General features: G+C 39.4%; 1 protein-coding gene across 6 annotated transcripts in view; it reads left to right on the top strand.

Moving 5' to 3' along the window:
• The window catches only part of LOC146776455 (uncharacterized), a 228,479-nt gene that overhangs the window by 93,308 nt on the left and 112,503 nt on the right, over positions 1–22,668 (top strand). For 2 of the 6 annotated variants that reach the window (XR_014971995.1, XR_014971992.1), the window contains one exon: positions 21,108–21,163. The exons of the other annotated variants lie outside the window; for them this stretch is intronic. The gene's annotated coding sequence lies outside the window, so the exon portion shown is untranslated. The remainder of the gene's footprint in view (positions 1–21,107; positions 21,164–22,668) is intronic. 6 annotated transcript variants of the gene reach the window in all.

The following is a 22,668-nucleotide window of genomic DNA, read 5'->3' as shown; positions in this document are numbered from 1 at the left end:
ACTTTGAAAATGTAGCGCACTGTTGACATCTGTTTCTTTTTTGTATACTTCAGTTTTGAACTTGTTTCCTTCTTTAATGAGTGTCACATCAAGGTACGATATCTTGGAATGGTTAATTAGATGTGTGAATTGAATATGTTCATCTTTTTGGTTCAGTTCTCTTATTTTTTTCTCGAGGAGATCCTGAGTGTTTGTCCATAAAATGAATATGTCGTCTATAAATCTACAGTATAGCAGTGAATTGTGGGTCCATTCAGTATCATTGTATATATGATCTGATTCGAATTTAGCCATGTACGTATTGGCGTATGCCGGAGCCCCGGCAAAGCCCATAGATGTTCCTTGTTGTTGCAGGAAAAATAGATCATTCCAGAAGAAGTAGCTATGGTATAAGCAGAAGTGTAAAAGTTCTAGGATAAAAACTTTGTCCGCTCTTAATGAGGATTGGCACAACAGTGCCCATTCTACTGATTCCATGCCTGCTATGTGTGGGATAGAAGTGTACAATGATTTTACATCTATTGTACAAAACATCATTTCTTCAGAAGGAATAACCTTCTCTAATTTCTGAAGAAAGTCTTTAGTGTCTTTAACGTATGAGTGCCAACCTTGTACAAAGGGTTGCAAAAAATAGTCTATGTAGTGACCAAGAGGTTCAAAAATGGTACCACAACCTGTCACGATCGGTCGCATTGGAGGATTCATTAGATTTTTATGAATCTTCGGGAGCATATATAAAATAGGTTTCCGAGGATACTCCACTGTAAGATATTGTTTAGTAGCTGTGCTGATCCATCCCATCTCAAAAGCATGTTCTAAAATGCTTCCTAAGGTGTTTTTTAAATCTGTTATGGGATCTTTGTCCAATTGCAAATATGTTTGAGTGTCTGCCACATGTTCTTGTACAGCATTGGTATAAAAAGAACGATCCATTAACACTATAGCTCCTCCTTTGTCGGCTCTTTGAATTTGTATTTCAGAATCTCTTTGTAATGACTTTAAAGTGTATATCTCATGTTTGGTTAAATTCGTTCTTTTAGATCTTTTAGAATTGATTTGTTGAAAATCTTTCCTTACTAGGTTGTCAAATGAATCAAGTATCTTGTGAGAGACAGGTGCTTGATATTTTGATTTAGGGCGGAATTCTAAAAATTCTGCGGTTTCCTCTTCTGGTTTAGGAGGAAGAACATTGGTGAAAAAGTGGCGTAGTCGTAATACTCGTACAAATTTGAAGAGAGCTAGTTCGCACTCCAGTGAGTTTGTGTCATAAGTGGGTGCATATCCTAATCCTTTGTTCAGTGTTTGAATTTGAGCTGGAGTAAACTCTTTTGTGGAAATGTTCACTACTAGGTTTGTTTCTGGCTCCGTGTGCGTGCTGTTTTTGTTGTGACTTCTCCTGGTTTTACGTTTTTTGACGGACCTGGTGGTTGATTGGAATCTTGGTCCCTGGATAAAAAATGTGTTGAACTTGGTGTCACTGATTGTTCAGTATTATCTGTAGAGGTGTCTGAAGCTGTAAGTTGTAAGCTGTTCATTTTATGGACAAACACTCAGGATCTCCTCGAGAAAAAAATAAGAGAACTGAACCAAAAAGATGAACATATTCAATTCACACATCTAATTAACCATTCCAAGATATCGTACCTTGATGTGACACTCATTAAAGAAGGAAACAAGTTCAAAACTGAAGTATACAAAAAAGAAACAGATGTCAACAGTGCGCTACATTTTCAAAGTTTTCATCCCAACAGTCTTAAACAAAACCTACCACTCTCTCAATTCTTAAGAATAAAAAGGATCTGTTCCAAACCAGAAGACACGGAGAGTTATTCTCTACAACAGCAAGAGATGTTTCGGAAAAGGGGATATCCCGAGGAAGTGGTAGAAAATGCCAAACAACGTTCAACCAAATACACCAGAGAAAGTTTATTAAAGACACAACCACGCAAACAAACAACAAGACAAGTTTTTGTGTCTAAATTTTCCACTGCATCCAGCACAATAAAGAAAATAATAAGAAAGCGCTGGGAAATGCTTCAAAATGAACCAGATTTCAACGATATCTTTAAAGATCCACCAATGTTTGCGTATCAACGTTCGAAAAATATCAAAGAAATTATCAATACACCCACTAAACAATATTACACCGACTACAAAGGAATGACCAAATGCCAAAACTGCGTCCATTGTAATAATGTGATAGTTGGGAATACTTTGAATCACCCTCTCACAGGAGAGAAGATCAACCTTTGTCACAATTGCGACTGTAATTCATCAAAACTAATTTATTACATCAAATGTCCATGTGGAAAACTGTATGTTGGCAAGACTGAGCGAAAGATCAAAGTTCGAATATCCGAACATAAGAGCACAATCAGGTTACAGAACAAAAACAGCAGTTTAGCCACCCATTGGAACGAGGAGAAACACAACATAGCCCAACTAAAGTTTTCCGTGCTTGAACTAGTGGACCAACACCTAGACACAGATCTTACCAGAAGTCTCCTACAACGAGAGACATATTGGATCAAGCGTCTGGACACTTTAGTTAATAAGGGAATGAATGACAAAATTGATTATGTCTGTTACTTATAGAACTGTGTATTGTCTAGCCTCGACGCATGACCTCTGAATGTTGGTTTTCTCTTTAGACATATGTGATATTCAATTTGATTAAGTGTTCACACATATTTTTGAGCCCTCCTCCACCAGGTTTTTTTAGGTTTTTGACCTGTACTATTTCCGTATAGTAACCATTCTAAGATGGCCGCTCTTTTCTCATTCAACTTCCCCCACTAGATTCCGATTTTTCCTTCGTTTCTTCACTTGATTTCCCGATCTTTTCCGATCTTTTCCTTTCATTTATATTGCCTTCCTTTCGAGTATAGTTGCTCTCCTAGTCTATCTTTTTCACCCGTGATCAGTGCGTTAATGCTTTTCCCAATGTAAGGTACATTTCTTATACATGGCCGCCGAGTCACTCTAGCTTTTACCTGACAGCATTTTCACTGTCGCGAGATTTCAACGCTTCCACCAGCATACCCGGAAGTATTTCTTCCAGCTACCGACTTTGACCCAACATCATCCGATGAAGACCGTGGCTACAGGACCCTCGCTCACTCTCCAGTACCGATCTTAGATTCAGAGACTCTGCAGACTACGATCTCTAACGGACATTTTTTCAGTCTCGAACAAGGTATGCAACAATTATTTCTCTTGCATGAAGCCATACGATCATTTTCCCTGGTGGAGGTATAATTGACACACATCCTTTTTTTATGAGTGACACACTAACCAGCATTTTTAGTATTGACTTGACTGGTATGACGCGTTTCTTAACATCTTGATTATTAAAGTCAAACGTTATTGTTATTTTTATCCTAGAATTTCAAGCCCCTGAGGAAGAGCCAAGCAGGCTCGAAATGCATAGGGCACCCTAAAGAATGTATTGATCAACCGAGGAGTTTATCAATTTAAACAACAATGAAGTGAATTATATTATATCCAATGAATATAATTGTGATATATTGAATTCAGAATATTGTTTATGCTTTATTTCAACTGTGAATTAAAAGAGCAGAAGTTATACAAATGAGTGATTTATAATTTTGGAAGAAATTTTGGAATTTCCAATAGCAACAGTGCGCTGAGACAGGGTCCCACTGACCCTTTATTTTGTTGTGCATACATTTGCAAGTATTGACTGTCGCTTGCCTTCCCAGCAGCACGCTATCTATCAACTAAATTAAAGTCTTCATAAATATTTATATTAAAAAAAAGGAGTGCCTCCTCTACCTAATTTGGTGTTCAGTTTACAGTCAACAGACGAGAGCACCCGAACCATGTCATTTGACACAATTTCAAGCTTAACAGAAAACAGAGCTAGCACTCTAGCCTACACCTCTGAACAAGCATCAGAAATTTATGCTCTCATCCAAGATGTTAAAGCGTCTGATCTACAAGGAAGTTCTATAATTCAACAACTTAAACAGTTAGAATACACAGTTAAGAGAGAAATGAACCAACGTCTTCATGCGTCCACATTGATACAATATCATCGAGCAAAAAGGATACCACGAGGTTTGAGAATGACCATTAAACCCATGCTGTTCAGGTTTCATTTGAATAAAGACTTTATGGAACGGTGGTATTCAATTCTGAACAAATGTTCATTAGATTTAATCTTACTACTAGTTGAAGAGTTGTCCAAAGTAATCAACGAGTTATCCCATGAGATAGACAAAATCAAACATAACTTGTCCTCACGCATGGGAGAAGAAGATCTTAAAAAAGCCTTGGAAGACATCAACAACAGACTCGATAAATATACTAAGGAAATCCAAGAAGGAAAATTGCGTAAATTTAAGAGGGATACACTGGATTATAAGCTGAATGAGGTCTATACGTGGGCAGATGTCTATGCACAACGTAGAACATATCAAAAGAAATCCACAACTACCTCATCAGAAGAAAGTCTAGTCACCGATACGGACACAGTAACAACTAGACCATCAGCAAAAAGTCAACTTACAGCTTCAGACACCTCTACAGATAATACTGAACAATCAGTGACACCAAGTTCAACACATTTTTTATCCAGGGACCAAGATTCCAATCAACCACCAGGTCCGTCAAAAAACGTAAAACCAGGAGAAGTCACAACAAAAACAGCACGCACACGGAGCCAGAAACAAACCTAGTAGTGAACATTTCCACAAAAGAGTTTACTCCAGCTCAAATTCAAACACTGAACAAAGGATTAGGATATGTTCCCACTTATGACACAAACTCACTGGAGTGCGAACTAGCTCTCTTCAAATTTGTACGAGTATTACGACTACGCCACTTTTTCACCAATGTTCTTCCTCCTAAACCAGAAGAGGAAACCGCAGAATTTTTAGAATTCCGCCCTAAATCAAAATATCAAGCACCTGTCTCTCACAAGATACTTGATTCATTTGACAACCTAGTAAGGAAAGATTTTCAACAAATCAATTTTAAAAGATCTAAAAGAACGAATTTAACCAAACATGAGATATACACTTTAAAGTCATTACAAAGAGATTCTGAAATACAAATTCAAAGAGCCGACAAAGGAGGAGCTATAGTGTTAATGGATCGTTCTTTTTATACCAATGCTGTACAAGAACATGTGGCAGACACTCAAACATATTTGCAATTGGACAAAGATCCCATAACAGATTTAAAAAACACCTTAGGAAGCATTTTAGAACATGCTTTTGAGATGGGATGGATCAGCACAGCTACTAAACAATATCTTACAGTGGAGTATCCTCGGAAACCTATTTTATATATGCTCCCGAAGATTCATAAAAATCTAATGAATCCTCCAATGCGACCGATTGTGACAGGTTGTGGTACCCTTTTTGAACCTCTTGGTCACTACATAGACTATTTTTTGCAACCCTTTGTACAAGGTTGGCACTCATACGTTAAAGACACTAAAGACTTTCTTCAGAAATTAGAGAAGGTTATTCCTTCTGAAGAAATGATGTTTTGTACAATAGATGTAAAATCATTGTACACTTCTATCCCACACATAGCAGGCATGGAATCAGTAGAATGGGCACTGTTGTGCCAATCCTCATTAAGAGCGGACAAAGTTTTTATCCTAGAACTTTTACACTTCTGCTTATACCATAGCTACTTCTTCTGGAATGATCTATTTTTCCTGCAACAATAAGGAACATCTATGGGCTTTGCCGGGGCTCCGGCATACGCCAATACGTACATGGCTAAATTCGAATCAGATCATATATACAATGATACTGAATGGACCCACAATTCACTGCTATACTGTAGATTTATAGACGACATATTCATTTTATGGACAAACACTCAGGATCTCCTCGAGAAAAAAATAAGAGAACTGAACCAAAAAGATGAACATATTCAATTCACACATCTAATTAACCATTCCAAGATATCGTACCTTGATGTGACACTCATTAAAGAAGGAAACAAGTTCAAAACTGAAGTATACAAAAAAGAAACAGATGTCAACAGTGCGCTACATTTTCAAAGTTTTCATCCCAACAGTCTTAAACAAAACCTACCACTCTCTCAATTCTTAAGAATAAAAAGGATCTGTTCCAAACCAGAAGACACGGAGAGTTATTCTCTACAACAGCAAGAGATGTTTCGGAAAAGGGGATATCCCGAGGAAGTGGTAGAAAATGCCAAACAACGTTCAACCAAATACACCAGAGAAAGTTTATTAAAGACACAACCACGCAAACAAACAACAAGACAAGTTTTTGTGTCTAAATATTCCACTGCATCCAGCACAATAAAGAAAATAATAAGAAAGCGCTGGGAAATGCTTCAAAATGAACCAGATTTCAACGATATCTTTAAAGATCCACCAATGTTTGCGTATCAACGTTCGAAAAATATCAAAGAAATTATCAATACACCCACTAAACAACATTACACCGACTACAAAGGAATGACCAAATGCCAAAACTGCGTCCATTGTAATAATGTGATAGTTGGGAATACTTTAAATCACCCTCTCACAGGAGAGAAGATCAACCTTTATCACAATTGCGACTGTAATTCATCAAAACTAATTTATTACATCAAATGTCCATGTGGAAAACTGTATGTTGGCAAGACTGAGCGAAAGATCAAAGTTCGAATATCCGAACATAAGAGCACAATCAGGTTACAGAACAAAAACAGCAGTTTAGCCACCCATTGGAACGAGGAGAAACACAACATAGCCCAACTAAAGTTTTCCGTGCTTGAACTAGTGGACCAACACCTAGACACAGATCTTACCAGAAGTCTCCTCCAACGAGAGACATATTGGATCAAGCGTCTGGACACTTTAGTTAATAAGGGAATGAATGACAAAATTGATTATGTCTGTTACTTATAGAACTGTGTGTTGTCTAGCCTCGACGCATGACCTCTGAATGTTGGTTTTCTCTTTAGACATATGTGATATTCATTTTGATTAAGTGTTCACACATATTTTTGAGCCCTCCTCCATCAGGTTTTTTTAGGTTTTTGACCTGTACTATTTCCGTATAGTAACCATTCTAAGATGGCCGCTCTTTTCTCATTCAACTTCCCCCACTAGATTCCGATTTTTCCTTCGTTTCTTCACTTGATTTCCCGATCTTTTCCGATCTTTTCCTTTCATTTATATTGCCTTCCTTTCGAGTATAGTTGCTCTCCTAGTCTATCTTTTTCACCCGTGATCAGTGCGTTAATGCTTTTCCCAATGTAAGGTACATTTCTTATACATGGCCGCCGAGTCACTCTAGCTTTTACCTGACAGCATTTTCACTGTCGCGAGATTTCAACGCTTCCACCAGCATACCCGGAAGTATTTCTTCCAGCTACCGACTTTGACCCAACATCATCCGATGAAGACCGTGGCTACAGGACCCTCGCTCACTCTCCAGTACCGATCTTAGATTCAGAGACTCTGCAGACTACGATCTCTAACGGACATTTTTTCAGTCTCGAACAAGGTATGCAACAATTATTTCTCTTGCATGAAGCCATACGATCATTTTCCCTGGTGGAGGTATAATTGACACACATCCTTTTTTTATGAGTGACACACTAACCAGCATTTTTAGTATTGACTTGACTGGTATGACGCGTTTCTTAACATCTTGATTATTAAAGTCAAACGTTATTGTTATTTTTATCCTAGAATTTCAAGCCCCTGAGGAAGAGCCAAGCAGGCTCGAAATGCATAGGGCAACCTAAAGAATGTATTGATCAACCGAGGAGTTTATCAATTTAAACAACAATGAAGTGAATTATATTATATCCAATGAATATAATTGTGATATATTGAATTCAGAATATTGTTTATGCTTTATTTCAACTGTGAATTAAAAGAGCAGAAGTTATACAAATGAGTGATTTATAATTTTGGAAGAAATTTTGGAATTTCCAATAGCAACAGTGCGCTGAGACAGGGTCCCACTGACCCTTTATTTTGTTGTGCATACATTTGCAAGTATTGACTGTCGCTTGCCTTCCCAGCAGCACGCTATCTATCAACTAAATTAAAGTCTTCATAAATATTTATATTTAAAAAAAGGAGTGCCTCCTCTACCTAATTTGGTTTATAAATAGTCCCAGTACTATTACACCACCTCCACACCCGCCCTTGCTTAACTTTACGCAATAAAACAAAGAGCCCCAGCAAACCTGGAAGCGCCACTATAGCCATACAGAGGCTTAATTTCAACAGATGTCTCCCGAAACGCTTATCAGCAAAACATATTAAAACATGCAAATTTGCAGGTAAAACATATACCATGCCATAGGGCGCTTTATAAATGGTCCCAGTGGTACTACATCACCTTTAGTAGCTAGACATCTGCACGCTACTAAAGTCTGTGTTTTAATCACCAACATACCCACCTCCCCCTCCCCCACCCCCATCCCCGCCCTTGCTTAACCGTACAAAATCAAACAGAAATCCCCACCATTCCTAGTAGCGCCACTAAACCCATACACTGGCTTAATTTTAACAGGTGTCTTCCGGAACGCTTATCAGCAAAAAGCATTCAAACATGCTAATTGGTGGGTGAAACATAAACCATCCCATAGCACGGTTTATAAATGGACCCAGTGGCACTACACCACCTTTACTAGCTAGACATCTGTATGTTAATAAAGCTGTTTAAACAATCTGTAGAGTGTATAGCAGAGGATGGGGAGAGTAAACAAAGTTCTACTTCCCAAACTTTTGATATACTGTCCCTTTACTGTATGTATATTAAGGACATTAAATGGAATGAAAAAATTGACGAGTGTCTCAAAAGGGATAGTGAAGCTGAGCACCGGTAAAATCCGGACCACTTAAACACCTACGTATATTCAGCACAGGGACCCAGCCTGACAATTAGTATCACTTATAATCACATGTAGTTTACTAATGTCAAGAAAGTCATACAGAAAATATACTGAACATTTTCATTTCTTTTTTTATCTCTCACACATTTATAAAACATCTCTTCTAAAGAAACACTTCCCAACCCCTTCTATTTCATAAGAACAGACAATCATTAATACATTTACTACCATATATTTTAGTATATCTACCTTTTTATTATTCACTAGTCAGAAACTACTAAAACTATTAACTATACCCAAATGCAAACCAGAAACCATGTTCATATTATATCTCAACCTATGTTCAAATGATTCAAACTATGCGTACATATAAAAGGAACTTATCACTTTTACTATCTCCATCTCCTCTCCATGTAATCTCCAAATACTGTAGACGGCCTTACAGTACAACACCCTACCTAGACTTATATTCAAATGTAACTCTCACTGTCAAAAATGAGACCACAACCTGTCCACATAACATTTCTGGGTTTGGTTTTATTGCTTTTAACTTAATAACACATACATATCCTACCCCCCTTCCCCACTACTTCCACAAAAAGTATAATTTGCAAACGTGAGACATTTTGTTTATCTCGCCTGAATACATTAGCAAACCCAAATTAACGCTGTACCTCATTATCAAAACCATACAGTCCTTTAAAGATGACAAACTACATTTCTTCTTTGTGAAAAATTCCTAAACATATATAAAGTACTTATTTAACAACAGGTCAAACTTTATGCATATTTTATAACCAATAGGAAACACCACACTTTAATAACAGTATATTTTATTGAAATATGAAATACTTTAAAACTTAAAAATATCACCTCAAATACTTAATCACTACAGAACACATAACACACCTTGTACATTTCTACCTCACCTTTGTAGTTGGTATGCAGATTTCAAATGTCACACATGCATGCGATTCTTTCTTTGTCACACAGTACACGTAATGCACCGCTTTCATCAAGAATGGAACCAGTAACGGCACAATTTCTCTGTCGCTCCACATATAAATACATGTAAAGAACAAATCAGAATACTTCATTCCTTCATCGACATTCCAAAACTTATCTCCATTGGTTATTTTTGAATTTTCCATCTGAAAAGCTACTTAATATTCCGCGCCACATACAGGTCAGAAGTTCAACCTATTTATCACCACACTTTCTGGAACATTCTACGACACCTGCAGGTTAAAAGTTCATGATTTTTTAAAACATAACAGGTTTTTTTTCAGCATATCCTCGAACATTTAACAGCACTTGCGGGTTAAAAGTTCACCATTGTTTTAAGTTCCAAATGTACCTTTTAAATGCAAGTAGCACGTCTGGTTGAGCTGAGCACATTTCATCCTATCGTATGGACTCCACGTTTAGACTGCTCTTTATTAACCAATGACAAGCATGCTTTTTCACGCAACTAATATGCACCCTGATTTTTAGTACCCAATGCTTCTTATCTTCCAATCAATTATCGTTTTCTGTGGAAAAAAAAAGATTTTTCCCCATCTTTTAAACATATCTCTTACTCTACAAAGGAACTGCATGAGCTACAGACATCTTTCCATACCTTCCAGCCATACCTTCAAAATGATGGTGTGGATCGTAGGACATAGCTATGTTTTCTGGTGCAAGTGGTATGCAGGTCAGGGACGTATTGACTTAGACCTAGGTTTACAAAATGTGGACATTAAATGGTTTGCACAGAGAGGATTGAAGTGGCACCAGTTGTTGCCTTTGGTTAAAATCTGTTTACATCTCCAACACCCTGACCTCATGATTGTGCATTGTGGTGGAAACAACCTAGGCACATTGACTGGGGTAGGTTTGGAAATGCTAATGAAGGACACCTTTCGACAATTGATGTTGCTTTTGCCTCAAACTGTCTTTGTATATTCCAATATATGCCAAAGACAGAAGTGGAAATGGTCAAACAAATTTTGTCCTCAGATTGAAAAATCTAGGAAGGATGTCAACAAAGCTGTGTCTGCATACCTCAGAGACCATAGAACGGGGTCAATCTACAACAACAACATACGTTTTGATATGGCTGATATCTACAGAAGTGATGAAGTACACTTCACAGATCAGGGAAATCGAGTTTTTCTGAATAACCTGAAGCTGTGCATCCGCACTTATATGTAGCTCCAACTAATAAACACAAGGGCTCTTTTTAGAGCCGCCCTATAATTGTCAACTTAGGCCCACTATTTTAGGGCCAGGTAACTGCAACTCCCGCACCCTCGCCAAAATGTATTCTCCACACAGCTGTGGTGCAGCGGGCAGACCAGCTGACTTTGGAGCACAGAGCTCTCTCTTTGATCACTGACTCTAGCGACAGCTCAGGATAGCACCATGTGACTCTAAACAATAGCTCACTTAATTTCCATGCCGGCCCCCAGCGCCTGCAGACCCGTACGAGTGAGTAGTTTGTACTTTACAAATAACGGATTGATTGGAAACGGCAGAATTGAACTTCACACTTCCTCTGTAGCACCCCCCAATCACCCTACAGACGTCACACTGTTTAAAACAAAACGTCCTCCTAGTACGTATGCACACATGCTGACACTACTTAGACAGGTGTGCCGTAGCTGGCTATAGCTCACTTAATAACTCACACAATTTCCACGCCAGCCTCCAGGGCCTTCAGACCCATAGCGGTGAGTAGTGTGCGCTTTACAAATACCATATTGATTTACCTTCGCACTCCCTGTATAACACCACCTAAGCACCATATACAAATGACCGTGTTCCAAACAAAACTTCCTCCTACTACATATAAAATATTACTGACACTACTTGGACAGGTGTGACACAGCACCCAGAGCACATGACTTCACAGCATAGGACACACAGTTTGGGCTCACGATTTCATCCCAGAGTCCAGCAGCAGCTCAATTTAGCAGAAAAACACTCTAGGCAGTACCTCACTTAATTTCCATACCCTGCACTTTCAGACCGGTAGGGGTCAGTAGTTCAGCGCCTTTATTCCCGAGTCCGGCAGCAGCTCAGCTTACGCCCCCAGCGCCATCAGACCCATATGAGTGAGTAGTTTGCACTTTCCAAATACCGAATTGATTTGATACGCGCGAATTTACCTTCGCACACACTGTATAACCCCCCTAAACACCATAAACAACTTACAATATTCGAAACAAAAGTTCCTCCGAGTAGGTATAACTACATGCTGACACTATTTACACATATGTGGCACAGCGGCCAGAGCACATGACTTCACAGTTTGGACTCACGCTTTCATCCCAGAGTCTGGCAGCAGCTCAGCTTAGCAGCATGAGTCTCTAAACAATACCTCACATATTTTCCGTACCCCAGCACTTTCAGACCAATAGGGGTCCGTAGTTTGTCCTAGTAGGTATAAACACATGCTGACACTACTTCCACAGGTGTGGTGCAACGGAGAGGGCACCTGACTTCACAACATAAGACACACAGTTTGGGCTCACGCTTCAATCCCCGAGTCCCGCAGCAGCTCACCTTAGCAGCATCAGACTCTGGGCAATACCTCACCTAATTTCCGTAGCCCAGCACTTTCAGCCCGGTAGGGATGAGTAGTTCGCTTTGCACCCCTGTATAGCACACCCTAAGCACCCCACAGAGGTTACAGTGCTCCTACCCTCCTCTTTCCTACTTTTTTTGCCCTTTTTTCCCCTTACTCGCTTCAACAGAATCACAAAATGACTGCCAACACTTCCTAGTTGCAACCGCTCTCACTGCTCGCAGCCAATAAGCAGCAAGCTTGTGCTCATAACGCCTCAGCCAATCAGAAGGCAGAATTCCCAAATATCGATATCTGTAAATTTCAATATTTCTCCAAAACTACTGAATGGATTTACACCAAATAAACAAAAGCATGCTTTCTAGACCAAGACCCTTCTCCCTGCCAAATTTGGGGTAATTCCGTTCACCCGTTCCACCTGTAGCCTTGTCTAAAGTTTCCTATGGAAATTAACAGGGAAAAACACGTTTTTGGGAGCCCCTTTTTTTCTCGGCCCCCCTTGATGAATCACCCCCAAACTTTCAACATAGGAGCTGATATGAACAAAGAATTAGTTTGGAAAATATCATGAAGATTCATCAAATGACGCCAAAGTTAGAAGCAAAACAAAAAAAATTCTTCCTATGGAAACTTGGTCCTAACTATAACTACCTACTGGCGACCGCCAGTAGGTAATATATTTATATTACTATATAAATATATATCCCAACAACAGAGTTTTGCCCAAATGATGGGCAGTCTTCAATAAATGAATACAGAAATACTCACCCGTATGGGCACCATCATTGGGGCAAACTCTGTTGTTGGGATGTTTAGCGGCTGGCCCAGCCGCGATGGAAGCCCCGCTGTAAGAAACGGACCCGGGTGTTGGGGAAGTGGTACACGGGTTACGGGACAGGTGCTGTTTTGGAGGCTGATCATCGCAGCGGAGCAGAAGCAACAAGGTTGCAGCAACCCACTGCGGTATTTTATAAACTTTTATTACAGCCTGCATGCCAACTCACTTGAGGAATAAAAGTGTAAGCACCACAAGTACCAGAGGGCCACGACAGCAGCCACACCTACTGAGGTGGGTACCTGATGAAATATGGGCGCACTAATGGTCAGTGCACAGCTGCAGAACCGAGCCAGTGACAAAGGGCGGGGGACTGTAACGCGTCGGCTTGAGAATATTGCTGTTTCTTCTGTTTGATGCTGCAGTCTTCAATAAATGAATACAGAAATACTCACCCGTGTGGGCATTATCATTGGGGCAAAGTCTGTTGTTGGGAGAGATATATATATATATATATATATATATATATATATATATATATATATTCACTCAACGTTTGCTGTGATTCATTACAGAGCAGACACAAATGCGGTCACTTCATCTTCTGTTTATTCCGTCCACCATTACGTGTTTCGGCCGCTTTGATGGCCTTGGTCACATGACATGTACGCATTGTGCAAAGCAATTTACGTGCGTTATTGATAAACAACATAAAAACAAGACTTTCCCATTTGCATATTTTCTCTCATAAAACAATGATAATTCATTGTTTCACTTTGTAAAAAAAAATCCTTCCATAAATCAATGTTATATGATGCGACCCGTTTTGAGATCAATTGTTAATCATTATATTTAAATATAGGAAACTACGTGTAAAGGGTGCATGAGTACTAATTCCATGGATAATATCAGGCAAATTACCTATTAACTTCAGGTATCTTACAATTCATACTGCCGGCTAGTATCATTATATAACTTCTATAGTTCATAATTTTGTTTAAAAAAACAAAAACACATGAAAATATGTACAAAAAAGTGCTTACGTGCCAATTCTATGAATAATTTCAGGCCAGTACCTCATTATATACTACAAGAATCTTTAAATATGCCCATAGTGTAATTGCCCCTTATGCCCTGTGGGGGTTTTAAATTCCATGATTTTTGCATCAAATTTCTATATTAATTCAAATAATAAAATCTCGGTCACATGATTAACCCCTTCAGTGCCATGACGAGCTGGACTCGTCATGGGCTGCGGTGGCGCTGTGCCCATGACGAGTCCAGCTCGAAATGAACTCCGCCCGCTAATAAAAAGCGCGGCACTGGGCGGGGAAAGGGGCGGGCATGCAAGGGGTTAAATTTACTGGCTAATGTCTTGGTTTTTATATTGGTACTAAAAGAGCCTATTTCATTGCTCTTTGATTGAGTCGGAGGTAAAAAATGACAAATTCAAAACTGTATGCCAAAATTATACATGATAAAATTCCCTATTGTTAAAAGGCCTTGACAGTGCATGCATAGTCTGGTTAAGAGACATAATTGCTATTCTGAAATCTCGTAATCACAAGCAGGAATATAACTCCTCATCATAATTTAGCCCATTAGGGCTATTGTTGTCAGGCCATGCTAGTGCATGGTTTGGTCAAGAGACATGATTGTTATTCTGAAACCTCGTATTTACAAGCAGGAATGTAACTCCTCATTATAATTTAGCCCATTAGGTGTTTTGCAATCTAACATGATTATATACCTAGTTTCCAATTCTCGTAGCATCTTGTGTGGTCACCCCCTCTCCTATTTACAGGAACTGCATCGATTAAAAATTACCTGATTTGCTCTCGGTTTTTTTAATGGAAAAATTCACAGTGGCGTGCCACTGGATAAGTGCGATCCGCCATCATGTGCTGGAGAATTAGACTGGTATCGTTGTGCTGCTAACGTATCTTAAATTGCAAGTGCATGTTAATACGTAGACAGCAAAATCTGTCTTGCTGTTGTATGCTCCCTTAATTTTCACTTCCTCTCTACCAAATGGAGTGTGGTATGATGTGATGTTTTGGCCTATAGTACAGGCCCTGCAATGTGTACAGTTCCTGAAACCTTGTAGTGGTCTTAGCCAGCTCTGTTCGCGATCTATCACTGGGCTGCTTTTTACAACCGCATCCTTTAATGATGGAGCTCTCCGATATGTGATTAGAAGGTGTTTAGGTAATAAATTACCTATGACTGGATCTGCTTTTGCTATGTGCCAGTTCTTTTCAACAATTTCTAAGCTCCTTGTCCTGCTCATTATATGTGGTTAAAAAATCTTATTGGAGCCTTTTGCTCCCTTTCTTTGGAAAATAAGATTGTCATTCTCCTCTCTTTGTTCGCTGCTTTTCGAGCTGCCTCTATTATCAAGATATTGTATCCCCTCTCTAGAAATCTGCTGGTCATTTCATCCTGACATCTTGTTAGCTCTCTCTCTCTCTCTTGATATATATATATATATATATAGCGTGAGAGAGAGAAATCTCCATACTACATTAAATATAACTCGCCCTTTCTGTACGCACTGGTTATAGTCTTGCAAATTATATAACTTATAGCATGTGATTAGCGAGAGAGAGAGAGAAATCTCCACACTACATTAACTATAATTCGCCCTTTCTCTATGCACTGGGTATAGTCTTGCAAATTATATAACTTACAGCATGTGAAATCATAGCAGTCATAACAAGAATAATGACATCTGAAATTACAATTTCTCAAAACATATTGTAAAGAAGAGTGGTGAGTTATAGTTAATGTAATGTTGTGTTTGATGCAAGAAGAATGTGTACGTAGGTGCATGACATAGTAAATTGAAGGTGGTGTGTACATGATAAATTTAAGTTAATCTACTGGTGCGTAAATTATAAATTTAAGTTATAACTATAACTTTATAATTTCTCCAGTTGTATAGTTTAAGTTGGGATTTGTATATAAAGAATAATGTTTTCCTAACTATAACTTAGCTGTAACTTTTGTTTTTTTCATAACCTTTAAATGGTCTTTATTTTTTTAATAAGAATCTGTTTCAAATCATAGTGTTGAGTGTCAGTTAATTGAGTGCTATTAAGTGCAGTGTTTTAGAGTATAGTAAAGGACAGTGTCGTACAGTGTACTGTTACAGAGTGTAGTGTTGTGGAGTTGAAGAGTGGAGTAGCGTTGTGTATAGTGGAGTAAAGTGTTATATAGGGAAATGGTTGTGGGGTGTCATGTGGAGTATTGTAGAGTGCAGTGGCGTGTTGTACAGTTGAGTGGCGTGTCGTGTCGTACAGTACAGGTGAGTGCTGTACAGTGGAGTATTGTGGACTGCAGCGTCAGGGAGTCGAGTGTCATGGAGTTTAGTGGCAAAGAGTTGAGCAGAATGTCGTAGAATAGCATAGAGTGGAGTAGAGTGTTGTACAGTGCAGTCTAAGGGCATACAGTGTAGTACGGTGTTGTACAGTGGCATAGACTGTAGTAGAGTGTTGTAGCATGCAGTTTTATAGAGTACAGTCGAGTGTTGCAGAGTGAAGCAGCATATATTGGAGTGTCATACAGTGGCATACAGTGGGCTTAACTGTCGTACATTGTAGTCGAGTGGAGTGGTGTAGAGTGGACTAAAGTATCATGGTGGTGTCTCATATAGTACAGTGCTTTGTAGTGTAGAATACTGTGGCGGCATAGCACACAGTGAGGTAAAGTGTTACAGAGTGTAGTGGCATGCCATACAGTGGAGTGCTATTCGTGTTCTAGAGCGTGAAACTGTGGTAGAGTGGAGTACAATGTAGTGGCATAGAGTGGAGTACAGTGTTGCACAGGCACGGTGAGGTAGAGTAAACTAGAGTATGGTACATTGTGCTACAGTGGAGTGGGACACAAACTATGATAGTAACATCTTCTGTGGCACCGCCACAAGTCTAAGGACCTAGATTGATCACTTGAAAACTTTGTTAACGGTTCCGGGGAAGAATTTATATTTATCTTGGCCGGTGATTTTAATATTAGACCCTGTGTTTCTTCATCAGCAGGAATCTGCAGTATTATCAATGCTCAATGTAATAAACAGGCACACTTTCCTCACAATAGATACAGTGATTGCCTAAACCATATAAGTATAATTTTGATCTGTTGCAACAAAGTGTAGTTAGTGGGAAAAGTCCCTTACCAACATTCTATGGAGTAGCTCATTTATAGATCATATTCTGCTCTCCACAAATTTCTCACTGGTAGTAGAAACTACCAGTTTTAGTGGAAATTTTCCTCTTGGACTCAACTTATCTTTGCATTACAAGCTATGTGAGATCTCCCATATGTCAGTCAATATCTATATCGCAAAGAAAAACAGGATATGTTTAAAATGGACAGGAATCAATGAAGTAGCCCTCTTGGAAAAGGTGGTCAAAAGTAACAAGGAAGATTTCCAAGTCTGAACTAACCCAGAGGCTATCCCTGCCAAGATTGTGAACTCCTTCAGTAAGATCACTATGGCTATAGCAGAAAACCGAAAAAGGACCAACACGGGGAAAAAGAGGGAATCCATCGGATGATTTGATCATAATTGTACACAAATAAACCATAAGCTAAAAAGGTTTTACACCATACACCAAGGGACAAGGAGGAGATCAAAATATTGAGATCAAACTGCAAGCACGCTTTAAGTCAAAAAAGGAAAGCATTGCAGGAACAGGCAGGGGTTGGTCTACAGCAAGCTTCAGAAACTAAAGATAATACCCTTTTTTGGAAAATAATTAACTCCCCATTCCTCAGGGATAGTTCAGATCTGAGAATTGAGACTCTAGTCTCCCCATCGTATTGGATACATCACTTTGAGAATATATTCAATCCTCAGACAGAACAATCACTTACTACCGAGGACACGAGTGATGCATCAATGATACTTCCCTTACATAGAGTAAGTCTAAGAGTGGTGAAAAATGCCATAGAAAAACCAACTTCCAAGAAAGTCCCAGGCCCAGACGGGGTCCCTGTGGATGCTTTCAATTCCAGTTTAGCATTGTGGGCACCTATTCTGATGCAAGTATTTAATACAGTGGCAAAGGGTATTATTTCACCTACCTGGACTGACTCCATTATTGTTCTTATTTTTTAAAAAGGTAATAAGGAGGATGCTAAGTGGTATTGACCAATATATTTCCTGAATTCCTCAGCTAAAACACTGGGGAGAATCATTTTGGAGAGGTTAGACTCCTGGGTAGTTGATAATAACATCTTGAAAGACTCCAGGTACGGTTTCAGAAAAGATATAGGCACACAAGAGCAATGCATTAACCTCCACCTTTTAATCTCCAAATACACACTAGCCAAGCAGGGTCAAATACACCTTTGTTTTGTAGATCTCAGTAGTGCCTTTGACCTTGTTAATCATAATAAACCCTGGAAAACTTTGGTCGAAATGGGCGTCCCAGTGGAGATAGTATCATTTGTGTCCCAGATGTATGCTTACAAGAGGCATAAGGCAAGGATGCATCCTAGCCGCAATTCTATTCCATCTCAATATAAATTGGGTAGATGGAAAGCTATAAGAAATGGCCACTAATGTGCCTAGAATAGCATCTCATTCTACCCCTGTGTTGGACTTCAAAAATTGATAAATTGTTTTGCTGCTTATATGGAGCAGAAAGATTTAAAACTAAACTTGGCAAAACCTTTCACTATGGTATGTGGGAGGGGGAAGGCGTAGAAGAAAGTTCACACTGTGAGGGGCCATAGATTGAAGGAGGTACACATCTTCTCCTACCTTGGTGTGCTTGTTTCAAGATCTGGACACTGGGGACCTCATATAGACACAACCAATCTCAAATTTAAAAGAACCACAGAGGCACTGTTTAGATTTGCCACTGAAATTAGTAACAAACCCCCACGTGAGATGTTACAGGCTTACCAGAGGCATAAGGCAAGGATGTATCCTAGCCGCAATTCTATTCCATCTCAATATAAATTGGGTAGATGGAAAGCTATAAGAAATGGCCACTAATGTGCCTAGAATAGCATCTCATTCTACCCCTGTGTTGGACTTCAAAAATTGATAAATGGTTTTGCTGCTTATATGGAGAAGAAAGATTTAAAACTAAACTTGGCAAAACCTTTCACTATGGTATGTGGGAGGAGGAAGGCGTAGAAGAAAGTTCACACTGTGTGAGGCCATAGATTGAAGGAGGTACACATCTTCTCCTACCTTGGTGTGCTTGTTTCAAGATCTGGACACTGGGGACCTCATATAGACACAACCAATCTCATTTAGATTTGCCACTGAAATTAGTAACAAACCCCCACGTGAGATGTTACAGTTGTTTAAGACTAAGTGTATTACAATGGCCACATATGGGGCAGTCCTATGGGGTATGGCGGAGACCCGAACCATGCAAAAACAAGAAAACTCTTTTCTGTGCAGACTACTTGCCGTTCCCCACTCAATATCATCTTATAATGTTCACAGGAATCTGGATATTACCTTCCTTGAGGAACTGTAGACCTTTGTGCTCTAGTAGAGTAGTATAACATTTGGAGCAGGACTGAAACAAAAATTTACAAGAGATCTTATAAATGACTGCCCTTCCCTGTGTTATTCTGATAATATTCACTGGCTGGCATATCTTAGAAGATTACTCAAGGAAATTATGGGAGAATTAATCCAAAGTTAAAAAAATATTTATGAAACCACAAGAAATTCATGAATACAAATATACAGTTCTTCCACATTAATACAAGAGATGATTGTCCTATCACAATGAGACACATTTGAAAACAATACATATGTGTTGAAACATATAGGAGGCCCCCTATAACCAATCGCACATAACCATTCTAACCTCATAGGCAACAACACACTAAAACACTCTCATCTCATACAGGACCTACCCAACTACAATTACATACATACACCAATGACGATCACGGAGATAACACTTCAAGAGATATCCGTAATCGCACGATCATCTGATGTATTACAATGTGGTAGAACTGTATATTTGTATTCATGAATTTCTTGTGGATTCAGAAATATGTTTTTAACTTTGTATAAACAGAAAAACTCATTGAAAAAATAGGAACAAGTTTAAAAATATAATAAAATGATAAATATCAGTATGTCTATGTTCATGACTTAATAATCTTAGTAATGGGCAGCCCATAGAGCTCTAGCGAGCCTTCAGAGAAGGAATACAGGTTGTGGGAGTTTTCTATAGTTTTTTTGCTTTTCCCCCCTTACTCCCTGACCTACAAATTACTTCTAGGGGGTACCTCTTTCTATATAGTAACACAACAAAGCTAAAATGATAAAATAAATTGTCATTGAGATGGCTCTTCCAGTTGCAACAGGTGGTAACCTTGGTCATTGACTTAATTGTCCAGCACCATCTCTGTGAAGAGGGTCCACTGAATGAGCTATTTTATGTCATTATTTCTGTGGTTCAGTATTTAGTTTCAGCGGTGTCTTTCATGCCTTCAGCTCCCGTCTCTAGGAGTGAACGGCTTAGAACAAGTCTTGCCCAGCTGTATGGACTTCCTTGATATGGGGCATTTATGGAAATAGTCTTTATGTCTCCTAACAAATGACACTGATTACACAGTGCTGGACACTCATCAATGTGCACAGAAACAAGCCCACATTGGAAGAGTTGTTCGTGCAGCATACGCCTGGGTACTCAGGAGACTTTAATGCAGCTGATGGTGTTAATTAACTTTAGGGATCTTTCTTATCCATTTCTCACACAAGGCACGTAACATTCCTATTTTATAAGCCAATTACATATTCCCACAACCATCTGTTATTGTGTTGAGACAGCTAAACAACAGTATGAAGCACTATATTAGAATCAGATTATTATTAATATTATTAAGCAGGCACATGTTCCTCCTCTGAGGCTTTGCTTTACGTTTTAGATTCAAGTCCCTCCTCCAAACACGAGGCTTGAAGAATCAGATGAATACCATGAGAGGTAATCACTAGAAAATAAATTGATATGTTGATGCCTAGCGGACTGATTTGCATTAAAATGTGTTCCTAAATAATTATGAGACTTGGCCCATCAAAATTCCCATCAATGGGAAAAGGAAGTAGATAATTGATGAAGAGGGAGAAGAAAGGGAAGAATGCATTCTCCATTGCAGTGAGTGGATGCTTTACATCCCATACACTCCAACGAATTCAGTTCCTTGGCAGTGTAAGGATATGTGAATCCACCAAATACTTCCTGCTGAGGGCTTCATTTTTAGGTTGAGCCTAGCAGCAGCGTGCATGCGCTCCTCGCTCTGCGAGACTGCTGTGGTAGAGGATGGGAGAGAAGCTGTGCCCACTCTCTGCCCACATTTTTTATTGGCTTGTGTCATTGTCTTTCGTAAATGCTGCTTTCAGATATATTAATAGGCTTGTTAGTCCCTCCTTAGTACGGCCTTGTCTTCATTTGTAACCTTCCATGGCTACTGGCCCCTTTAGTTTGGTTGTTACACTGGACCTGTTACTTAGTCTGTAAGCACTATTTACTTTATTGAGTCTCTCTTACTGCATGCCACCATGCACTGCTTCAGCTGACACCTATAGTGTTTTTTTAAGCAGTACGGCCGCCCAGTAACACGGGCGCCTGCTTTCAATCACTTTAGCCCGGCATTATCACGTGTCTGTTTCAACCCCCCAAGTAAAATGGATTTAGAAATGATTAGCAAATTAAGTTATGTGAATTTCAGGTAGCACATAATCCTGTGCTAATGGCCTGAATCTGTGTTACATGTCATCTGCACTAAAGCCACCTGAAGGGTTGTTTTCAAAAGCCTGTTTTATTAACAAGACCACGACCACCACTACCAAAACCACTACCACCACCACCACCACCAATAACACCACCACCACCAATACCATCACCACCATAAACACCACCAGCACCACCAATACTAATACCACCACCAACACTAATACCACTTCCACCAATACTTATACCACCACCAATTCACCCACCACCAATACCACCATCACCAACACCACCACCACCAATACCAATACCACCAGTATTACCACCTATAATGCCACTGCCACCAATACCACCGCCACCAATACCACCACCACCAATACCACTACCAATACCACAAAACCACTACCACCAATACCACCACCACCACCAATACCACTACCAATACCACAAAACCACCACCAACACCAACACAACCAATAACACCACCACCACCAATACCACCACCACCACCAATACCATCAAAAACACCGACACCACAACCAATACCACCACCATCAATACCAATACCACACCATCAATATCAATACCAATACCCCCACCAATACAATCACCCCAATACCACCACAACCAATACCACCACCACCAATACCCGCATACCACCACCAATACCACTGCCAATAGCATTACCACCAATACCACCACCAACACCACCACCTCCAGGATACCACCACCACCAATACCAACACCACCAATACCAC

Source organism: Triturus cristatus, chromosome 12 (genome assembly GCF_964204655.1).
Source record: "Triturus cristatus chromosome 12, aTriCri1.1, whole genome shotgun sequence".
Taxonomy (NCBI): domain Eukaryota; kingdom Metazoa; phylum Chordata; class Amphibia; order Caudata; family Salamandridae; genus Triturus; species Triturus cristatus.
This window is presented reverse-complemented; position numbering and strand designations above follow the sequence as displayed.